Here is an 11,541-nt window from a genome sequence, read left to right as displayed (position 1 = left end):
CCAGGTGGACTCTGAGCAGGGCTGGCAACCTTTGAGGCTCTCAGTGGGGTATTCACTTTCCTCCATGAGCATGTTGACCTGGTGAGACATAAGAGTTAATTACATGACTCGTTATGTCAAGAGACCCTCTGTCTTGAATAGGTTCTTTTATTAAATAAATATCCCAGAAGTAGCTCTTGGCTCCAAGAGAAGGATTGTGCATTTGCAGAGCTAGAGCAAGACTGCTGTGGGAAGGGCTCATCCCATGCATGTTGAGATGAAAACCCATGATCGACCTGCCCCTATTTGGTCTGATCTCATGGTGATCCACCATGTCAGCCCCAGAGTAGGTCATGCAGATGTTACAAACGCTGCCCGAAGATGGTGGATGTGGCCTCTCCTACTGTCTCTTTGTGTTTCTCAACTTGATCTGGAAGTAGCTACTTCTCAAGCAACAGAACTCAAGTTCATGACTTGGAAGCCAAGTGTACAGAGGAGTGGTACCCAAACGGACTGTTTAGAGGGCCAAAATGATGATTGGCCCATCTACTCCAGACTAATTTCAGATAAAGCAGTGCTTCTCTGTAATGAAGGAGCATCATGAGGAGATGTGATGGGAAAGTTGAGTCACAGTCTGCATGGTTTTTGAATAGAAATTACAGCGTTTAACATCTGGGCTCTGAGTATAGGATTGTTTTCTGTCTTTGTTTGCCTTCCATATCATCACAAGCTGCTTTCTCAGGCCTATTACTTTAATTGACATGACAAAACATGTCAAATCCAGGTTTGCAGCAACATTGGTCTTCTTTTCCCCTAATAAAGCCCTAAGTGACATTAATCTGCTGTTGGTCACCAAAGCCTCACTGCTTAAAAATGCCTTCTCCCCTATTGCTGATACTAACAAATTAACACTAATAATTGCAAACAGCAATTAGTAACAGGATTGGGATGCATACAAAGCCCAGATAAAACTCCCACTATGATGAACACAACCTCAGCTACATTACATCCGCAGAGGGCAAATCCAGGGCTGCATCAGGTGCTGCTTCAACGCCGTGGGCCATGGGCTGAGCTTTACATGTCCATCACATCACACTTTGTTCGTAGGCAGTGTGGAGGAGCAGTGCTTTGGGAAGAGCAGCATCTCCCACATGAGAGACTGGGGCTCCCACATCCCACTGGAGGCTGCAGGTCTGTCTGTCACCTCCCTCCTCCCACGGGCGCATTTACTGCTGTAAATCGGATCTTTCTTCTGCCATCCCTCTCCTCCCAGTGGATCACTGCTGCCCCTCCTGAGCACCTCCTGTTCTGAGTCGTGAGATGTCGTTCCTCTCTGTTAGATGTGGAGGTCACCTTGCACAGGCTCCGAAACAATTAGTCATCCCAGGCCGAGGGCTGATGTAAAGTTCTCAGTCCATTTTCTGATTGCATTTGGCTGAAAAATGTTTTGCAGAAACAGGGGAGAGAAGAATTTCTAATTCATTTGCAGGTATTTTATTACTTTAAAAAACTTTTTTTGGTGAAGCATCTTGCAATACATGAAGTCACATTAGCTAAATATCCTGAAGGAAAGCCCAGGCACCAGCAAAAGGGGTCGATTCCTGCCCATTACCGAGGTCACTGTGCTGGGAAATCTGTTCATGGTATGGCTTGGAGTGGGGTATGTAAGGTGTACAGCCCAGACGAGGCTGTGTGGCATTCCGTATACTGTAACGGGGACCTCCATGTAACACCAAAGGTTTGTTTAAATTATTATGCTTACTGCTGCTATGAGATACTATTCATTACAGTGCTGCCTTCATGTCCTTCTCCAAATCTGGTCCTTTCTGGTGTCGGAGCAAGGCTGTACCCATGGAAATCAGTCTATGGCTGTGTGAGGGCTTTAGGATGGGCTCCCCTGGAGCAGCCCAGCTCTTGTGCGGGCTGTGGCTCTCACTATGGTTGCCATGGTGGTAGCGAGACAATTAGAATGGCTTTATAACCAGCTGAAGGTACCGACTGTTTCCTGGATACCATACATCCCAATCAATCTCAGCTCTGACAGACCTTGGAGCAGAGCCAGGTCTAGTGACAGCAGTTGGTGGCGTTTAGTATTTTTTTCTTTCTTCAGCCCTCTAAGGTTAGCTTTCCTGCGTGGGTTTGAAGCAGCAGTTCAAGGTGAAAAAACCCTCATCCTTTCCGGATTCAGTATTTTTCAGCCCGCATCCTTCAATTTGAGTGACGCGGCGCAAAAAATGCAGGAAGTTACCAACACTCTCCTGATCTTTTGACCTGCAAGAAGCTGAATGGGCTTCATGGCACTGAATGATGTGGGTGCTGCCCTTTCGCTCAGCACAGGGAGTGAGAGATCTCTTTGTTAGGCTCCTCCTAGCAGGCTGTGTGCTCCCTGTGCCAGGCCATTCCCTGTGGGTGGTGGGGGCTGGAAGCAATATGTTGGAAGTCATACTGTATCCCAACAGCTTGGGACTCAGAGCTGTCAAGCAGTGGCTCATTGTTAGTACAACTTCTTCCAGAATGCCAGCAAAAGAAAAGATGGCTAAAGGCTTTTTATGGCCTGCTGACATATGAGTCTGGTAGGGATCAGGCTGTCTGAATCCAGAGGAAAAGCTGAGGGCATGGAAGGACTGCTGCTGGTTGCAGGGCTGTTGGTCCCCACAGCTAGTGAGAATGCTCAAAACAATCCCAAATATCACCATTACAGCAACAATTATTCTGGACCTGTTGAAGGTTTATGGCCCTGCTTATACCTTCTGTGTTGTGAAGATATTTTGGAAGGCACTGGCCTAAGTCTTTGTAATCAGTCAATAATGCACACTCAGTCACCTTATGTCGTTTGCTTTAGATGATCAGATGTCACACAGATCTCCGGAATTTCTGATGTGCCCATGTATTTGCAAGCTCTTTGGGTTTACCTGATCTGTGCATGGAGGAGCCTGCAGCAGCCTCTGCTCCACAGGAAACCAGCTACCTGCAGGATTCCTCAGTGACCAAAAAGAACAGCTTGAAGAAGACCTAATTTTCTAAAACTAAGAAATCCAGCAATGTAGATGGAAAGTTATGGGTTTGTTCAAAGGCTCTGTTTGAAGGTATCTTTTCCACAACTCCTTGACACCAGTAGGTCTTCCTGGCTGCTCATGTTGGATGATTTTGTTTCAAAATCTGTTTAGAAGCTTAAGTTCTAACGAAAGACAATAATTACCCAAATAACAATGAATTTAACCAGCCACTCGAGAAGTCAGGATGATTTACAGCTTTCAAAGGAGCTGGTGCTCTCTTGCCTTTTGTCTTTCTACTTAATGCCTCTCTAATATTCTTCTCTGGACACAATGACTTTCTGAACTATTTTTTTCTCCCTTTTTTTTTTCTGAAATAGAATGCAGAGCCCCTCCACCACCTAATTTGCTGCATACAAAAGAAGATTTAATATCCTCTAAATGACTATAAAGTACAAACCTACCAGATGGCAAATTTAGATGCTCAAGGGGGATACAGGCTGCTTTTCTTGGAGAAACGTTTGAATGTGGTTTTGAAAGAGAGAGTCCATGGATGTATTAATCTTTTCCGTAGTGGATTGCTGTGATATAACTTGGGAGAGGTGAAAGAAGGAGGAAACAGATCTCGTGGCCCAACAGAGGAAACAAATGGAGCTATGCAAGGAACCATTTTACTGATTTCTTGGGACTCTTTGAGAAACACATTAACTACGACCTTGAGCATCTCTGCAGAAATTTTGAGTCGTAGCATTTGCATCCTAAGCATAACTTTACAAATGCGAAGAAAGGAAAGACTTAAGAAGGTTACTGGCTTCCAAAGACTACTTCTCTACATTTAAGCCACGGATGTTGTTTACATATATTCGGAGATCTCCAGGAAGAAACTGTTCTTCTTTGTTTTCTTTTAATTTTTCCTATGCCAGAAGTCAACTTGCTAACAAGATTAATTGATAAAAAGGAGGACTTCTTTAAGAACAAATGTTTTGAATCTCAGTTCGTTTCCAAGTCTTTGGCTGAATAATTCATCTGACACATAACTGAATAATTTTGCTTCATAGATTATCTGAGGAGAGATCACAATATTTACATACGGACCTATTGTTCAGATTTATTGGCTAAATAATTTATTGGAATAATCTGTGCTCTGCGTCTTATTTGTGGCCACTTCTTTGGGAGATGCTGATATTCTGATGATGTGATATGGTTCTGTTCCCAAGCGGATGAGTGTAACTTTCTGGAATGATTTTGTGGTGTAAGTGGTTGTTATTATGAGTTTGAAATGTGTTTTCACGCTAACTTCACACTTGGTGAGTATTCCTACCAGTAAATGTGTTCCCTAGGATAGCTGTAGAAAGCAAACACAAAAAAGGAAGAAACACAGTCTAAGCAAATCCATAAAAAGATTCAGATGAACAGAGTTGTGTTTGCAGGACATGCTTATCTCTGTCATGATGCAACATGGAAAAGGAGAATACCTTAAATTTATAAAGCAGAAATCTCTGTATGCCAACCAGCTACATGATCCTGCATGGACAACTTGGAAGACCATAAGCTGCCAGACCTACTACCAAACAAATTTGACCCATAGTGGTTTGTGCTCCTTTGGACTATAGGTTACAGAGCAAAGCATCAAGAAAAACAAAATGTCAAGTTACATATCAAATGAAGAACAGCAAGAAAAGAGGAGAAGGGCGTATTCCCATGGAACACAATGATCTCAGTATTAGGGATGAAGAAAATAAGGTATTTTATGTGTTGTTTCCAAGCTAACACAATAGCCTGTAGTAATGGAAACTACCTGATACTTTGAAAACAAGAGAATAATTTCCATCATGATCAAGCGATCAATTTTCACCCTGAATATGGAAATCAGATCCCCTTATCTTTGCAAATGCTACTAGAAGACCTGTTTGGTAACAAGAAAAGAGTTCAACCTAACAGCAGTCCATTCATCCTGTAATTGCATCAGGCAAAAAATCAAGCATTTGTTTGGAACGTGAATCCTCTGCAGATCTTTGCTTCAAACAGAGCTTACCACGAGTCAATAGATGTATTAAAATAACCAGAGAGAGGTCTTACTCTCAGAAAGCCAATTGAACTGTGTGTTTCTTCCCACTGTGACAAAGTAGATTCAAATGGAGAACCTTTCACAGTACAGCTGTAAAGCTCAATGGTGAAAAACAACCATTCCATCTTTAATCCCTTCTACTAACTAGGAAGACAGGCTGCAGTTTTCTCTCTCTCTAGTACTTGCATCTTCCTCTAAATTTCAAAGGACTCCTCTGGACCAACTAGAACAGGTTTGACTTTTAGAGCTTTGACAATCTCTCTCTCTTTCTCTCTCTCTCTCCTTACTACCAAACTTCACTGCCCACCCACCTTGTATCACTACCATAATAATCTAAGATGCTTCTATTGACAATCCTTGGGTGCACATTATTTGTTCAGTGTACTGGGAGATGTCCTGAGATCCAGTGGTCCTTTGCTCTTCTCTGTGATCTACAGATTTACTGGCACTACATTGTGAGATGTCTATACAAAACTACAGGAATACTGGTCTAGGGGTAAGCGTATTAAACTGCCAAACTCCCATGATTCACATCCTTTCCTACCATCCATTAATGTTCCTGGCACCATTTTCAAATTACTTTTGGGCAGCAGATGGAGGACATGCTGCTGAGTGCTATGATTATGAGATTCATTAATATGGATGGGATTATGCACATGCATTTGTAGTTGGGCAAGTAGAAGAATTTGCATCTGGTTTCTCCTTGGACATTTGATACTGAGGTGATACAGCTGCAAGAAATGATATTGCAGAATCAAATCTGGCAGAACATTTATTTGAAGTAATTCCACTTGATAAAACTTTTGATTCAGGATTCAAACAGGCAGACTGGTAGAATCCAAAAAGTGGTACAGAACTGGATGGCTACCGCTAGTGGCAAAGCTTTTGGATGACAAAGGCAAATTACAAATATGAGCAGAGCCCAGAGCTACAAGAACTTAGCCGTGAGAGTGCCCATCAAGTGAGCAACCACGCTACCATTACCTCTGGCATCTTGCTGCTGATTGAGAGCTCACCAGCTGGGGCTAGGAGATGAGCTACAGCAAGTGTTGTCATGGGGATTTGTAATGGGGTGGGTTCTGCTCTATCACGTCACAAGCTTGGAAATGTGTAAGAGTTGGTTCTGGCCTTGAGAGGTTGGAAATGAGATAGACACACATGCCTGCTCTGGGTTTGCAGAGGTCAACTGATCACTATGAAATATTCACTGACATGTATATGAAACTGAATGGTCTGTGATGCTGTGTAATTGCAAAAATTGGGTCTGGTTGCTGGAATGGAGAGGGACTGTTTTCTCCCAGAGAGGATATGAGCATTATGGTTGCTCTCCTTGTTCTGTGCACCTGTATTCAGTGTATGCTCTGTTTGCCTGGCCAAGGAATTCCTTTGTTGGTGGTTTCAGCATGATGGAAGAATTCTTTAGCTTTGTATGGAGTGGTTGCTGATGATCATTGGCATGTACTTCAAGAAGATGGAGAGGAGGGAGGTGGTACTTCATGAGAAGGGTAGGTGTTTCTCATCATGATGCATCTCATGTGATAAGTGCCTGCAAGTTTTTGCACATAAGTAAGAACAAGAGAGACATCCTGAAGGAAATACTGGAGCTGGAATGTGGGTGGGAGCAGGAGGAAATTTAATATTTTAGGCAGATGGGAAAAGCATCTCTGTGAAATGACCAAAATAGTAATGACCGCAGCATAATGGATATTTGGTGTGCTGAGGACAAAGAGTGATTTTGGGCTTATGAATGCGTTGTAACCAATGAAATGTCTTCTTCTTTGATGTATCGATGGTGTGTGGGCATGGTCTGTCATTTAGGGGTTGATCTGGATCTACATGACCTTTTCCTGTCAAATGCATCAAAATGAATTTGAGTGGGGAAAGTGATGCATGGCTTGTTGAAAACAAACTGGAGAGTTCAGTAAGGAAACACACAAACATAACAGCTATGAAAGATTTGCCTGGTTGCACTGAAGATGTATAGGACCACTGGGAGGTGCCAAAGCAAGGCTGGCAATAATGAGAGCCCCGGGGTGGTACATGTTCCTGGTTGCATGGGGCTCGCTGCTCAGTGCTTGTGCCAAAACCAATGTCTCAGCTGTTTGCCTCTGCATTGCCCATCCAATCCCCCTTTCCAGGGTGCACCATTCCTATTCTTTAGGAGTGTCCCAGAAGTGCCATCTCCCCCACTTTCTCTTCAACCCCTCTGTTGGGATGTATTCAAGAGGCACTGGCACAGATTCTCCTGCACATGTTTTTCCCATTCAGGTATTTTTCAGTCTCCCCATGTGTGATAATGCTCCTCCTCACACAGGTTGTGCATTACAAGTGCTGAGGGAAATGATAAAACCTCTGAGTACTTATTGTCCATTCCTAGTTTCCATGGCAACCTTGATTAAATGTTTCTTTTCCCACATTTCAGGAATGCCATTCACCTTCTTTCCCACTTCCTAGTTCCCCTCAGAAGGAGGGGACTTCCAGGCACTTCCCAGGGCAGAGCCAGGGGCAGAAATAATGAACTAGAGAACATTTTCCAGTGAGTTTTCTGCTTGGGATGTATTGCTGTTGCACATGTGTGGGGCTGAGCAGTATGAGGGTAGCAGAACGGGTGATGGCTACAGTGTGGCTACAGCAGGGAGCAAACCTGTAAGTCTCTGATGACTTTGTTTTGAGTTGTGTGATGTGTGTGCAGAGAGAGAGCTGGAGATAGCCATCACCTGGGGATGAAAGTTGTTCTATATTGGTCAAATATTTAAACTTACATTTGTACACTATATAATTTATGTACATTTATAAATATCTGCTGCTGGAGGCTGTTTCTGCACTGTTCAGCAAAGCTCCTCTTAAGGCATTTGAGTGCATTGCCCGGATCTGCTGCATTTTTGCCTATCCGTGGTTGCCTTTGCTGATGAGCACCTCTACAGATCCTTCCAAGACTTGAGATAACTTTTTTCTTGCTACACACTGGCAATGGGGTGGTTCTGGAAAGATGGTCTATTCCACCACTGCTCTACCTGGCAGCAGGATCTGTAATACCAGGTTCTGTGTTATCTGTAGATGTCCAGCTATGTGGGGGCACCAAAAGGACTGGGTAGTGTTTGGAAATCTACCAGATGGGAAGTGTTAGTTCCAAAGCTAGATGAACCTCAGATGTTCTGATTCACCAAAAGTAATATTTTTCTTGCATTTTTTCCTTCAGAATTTCTGCAAATCGGATCCAAAGATGTGTATTCAAGTCTTCTTACCCCAGGAACAGACTTTCCAGATACACCTTTCTGACCTCACAGTTTGCAATATCCCCAGCCTGAGGGTTAGGGATCCACAGGAAGGCACCCCAGTGCTCAGCCTCAGATTTGGTCCTCTCCATGCAACATTCAAGATTTGAAGAAAGCAACTGTTGAGCTGAAACTCTGCTAAATGAGCCTTCATGAACCCTAGAGACCAACCAGCCTCACTGCGAATTCAACCAGTACCCATTCATGAAGTTTTCTTATGGGTCCAGCAGTGAGAACACATGAAAAGCCTCAGGTGGAGGCCACCATCCTTTCTGCTTAACCAGTAGACAGTGACTCCACCACCCCCCTGGGCAGCCTGTGCCAATGCATTACTACTCCTGAGAATAAATTTTTCCTAACGTCCAACCTGAACCTACCCTGGTGCAACAGAGAATGGTGAATTCATTTATTATTTCAGACCTACGCTGACTAGTCAGGAAATTTGCTACAGAAATGAGCAGCATGAGGACGTCAGGAACTTTCTGAAGCAAACTAATGAAGATACCCTAGTATACCATCCCCTTAACTGAGTTATGTGGAAGCACCTGGAGGTACAAGTGTGTAGTTTTGCCTGCATAATAAGTTCTTAAGCAAGCTCGGGATGAAGCATGCTCCGCTAGAGGTCCTTCAGATTGCCAGGGTGACCAAAGTCTTCAGAGATGTCTAGCTCTTCTGTATGTGTTTCTTGTGATGTCTGTGGTGTAGACTGCACATAGTTTGCCAAATTCTCCACAGACTCATTATGGACAACAGTTTCTACATGGATTTACTCCCTACAGGGCTGAAGTACAGAATCGGAAATGGAGAGTATCCAAGGGTGGAGGATATTAAGTAACATTTCAGATTTTCTCTCCTCAGGTTTGTGTTCTTTGAAAATAAGCCCGGGATTCCTAGATTAGTTGGAAAAAAAAGGCATTTGAAGAAGGATTTGAAAAATGTTGATAAAGAAAGGAATTGGCTGTGCAGGTAATTCTGCATCACAGCCATGAGCACCTCATCTATCTCCCAGCCATTCCCATTACATTTAAATAGAGCTGTTATAATGAAGCACTGAGAGGTGAGAGAAGGGGGTTAATGTACTACTTTGTTACTGCTGGAGATATTATTTCCAGTTTGATGGAGGTCATGTGAAAATGAGTGTGGTTGTCTCCACTGACTCTTCAGGGCACATCTGGTGGCTAATTTTCCTGAAATCTCTTCATTTTGCATTAGTTAAGAATCAGCATCAGAAACTTTGGCAGAGGAGACTGCTCATATCCTCTTGGTTTTATTTAACATTGCATTCTTATTACCTGGAGTTTACTCTTCTGGTGTGATGCATTTCCTCCCCTTCAGACAGAGCAAACTAATGGTTACCCAGAGGCCCGTAGAGCATACAAATGGGGCTGAGTTTGAAAGGTCAGCCCTACAGAAATGTTGGGCCGTACCAAAGAGCAAGGTGAACAGATTAAGCTGCATAAATATTTAAAGAGTTGTAATTAGAACTAACGTGGCTTCGCTCCCAAGGCTCTTTATTATACATGCACATGACAGCAAAGTAACTAATCATGACCTTTTTCCACTTGCTTTTTACTTACATTTTTGGCTGAGCATTTTTCACACTCCGAGATGTGTCTGGCTGGCGCTGGCCTTGTGGGAGCAGATGGGGCTGACATCCAAAGCCCAGTGGGACCTGGGGAGCCCAAAGCTACTAAAGATATCAGCTGTTCCTTTGTCACAGGGCAGGAACACCCTTCACCTGGCTGGAAGACGGCAGCTCATCCTTGGCCTCAGGATGATATATCTGTCACTACTTGCCACAGCTTCTACAACTCTCCTCCAAGCACGCAATCTCACCAGCTAAAAAAGCTGTAGTTGGTACAAAGCACCATCTCCCCTTTGCTTAGCAACATGTTTCCATGAGCATCTCACTCCATGACACCTGCTGCTGCTTCATCACTCTTTGGCTGTGCCTCGTGGAAAGTCTCCATCCTCAGATAGAGGCACATGTTCACCTCCCTGTCACCGTGACGTGCATGAGCAGGCACCACACCATAGCACAAAACCCAGGGGGCAGCTCTGGGACACAGAGGCTGAGCCCCCATGGCAGCTATCACAGGGCTTCCTTTGCTCCTTGAAGCACAACCCTAGTGCCACCACCTCTGGGCAGGGAGACCACAGGGGACCAAAGCTGCTGGTTTGCAGATGTCTGAGCTGTCTTCACCAGGAAAAGAAGGTGAATAATGGCCAGAGGTTTTTACCGAATGGCCCATGGATGGCTCCTTGTGCTGGTTGGGGTCAGACCCATAAATGCTCCCTGCAGCATTGCACAGGGGATGCTGGAGCAGCTCAGGGCTCAATCATGCACTCACACAACAGTTCCAGATCTCCTGCCTTTCTAAACATGGTGTTACAAGTCTGCCTCTGCCCCTTCCCACCACGTGCATGGCTCAGGAGGAGCTGGAATCACCAACTGTACAGCATACAGCAGTCTCACCTCTTCTAAACTAAGCATGGTTGTGATGAAAGCAAAGCCTGTTATTGTTGTGAACCAGTTTGGATGACATTTCCATTGGGAAGTCTGGTGGTAACTAAACAAAATGAAAGAAAGAAAGAAAAAGAGGCTGGGCAGGGGGAGACTTGTCCCCACAGAGCCTGGAGGCTTTCAAGTACAGCCCAGCAGCCCACACCCAGATGCACAGCTTTGCAAGTGCCCATGGGACAAGGAAATACACACACATCCACAGGAAAAAAAATAAATCTTGTTTGCTGCCCTACTCTTCCCTACAGCAGAATTAATTGGATCTTACTTCTGCCGTCTGTATGCCGGCAGTACTCCCACAGCACCGACTTTAATAGGAGTGCAGATTGCAGGATCAGGCCCACGGTGTCTTGGAAAAGATGAATAATAATCACTACATGGAGAAATACTGCAGTTTGCAACTCAAAGAACACTGTAAATCTGCTTCGCAATTTGTAACGCCCACAAGTAGCACGCAGTGTGAAGCTGCAGTTAGGGGACAAATCACTGCTCTGTAGCTGTGGCGGCAGAACACGCCTGGTGCCAGCACAGAGTGGGGATGGACAGAGGGAAGGGGTCGAGGTGGAGGAGCAGGGAGGTTTGCTTTTGTGGAAGCTGCTGTAGTATCTGACAGCCCTCAGCCCCTCGCCAGCTCCGCTGCTCCTGGAGCAGCTGCAGGAACCACACAGCGGCAGTTCAGCCTGACAAGGGTGAGGAGAGCTGGGC

Source organism: Numida meleagris, chromosome 6 (genome assembly GCF_002078875.1).
Source record: "Numida meleagris isolate 19003 breed g44 Domestic line chromosome 6, NumMel1.0, whole genome shotgun sequence".
In the NCBI taxonomy this organism is placed as follows: Eukaryota; Metazoa; Chordata; class Aves; order Galliformes; family Numididae; genus Numida; species Numida meleagris.
This window is presented reverse-complemented; position numbering follows the sequence as displayed.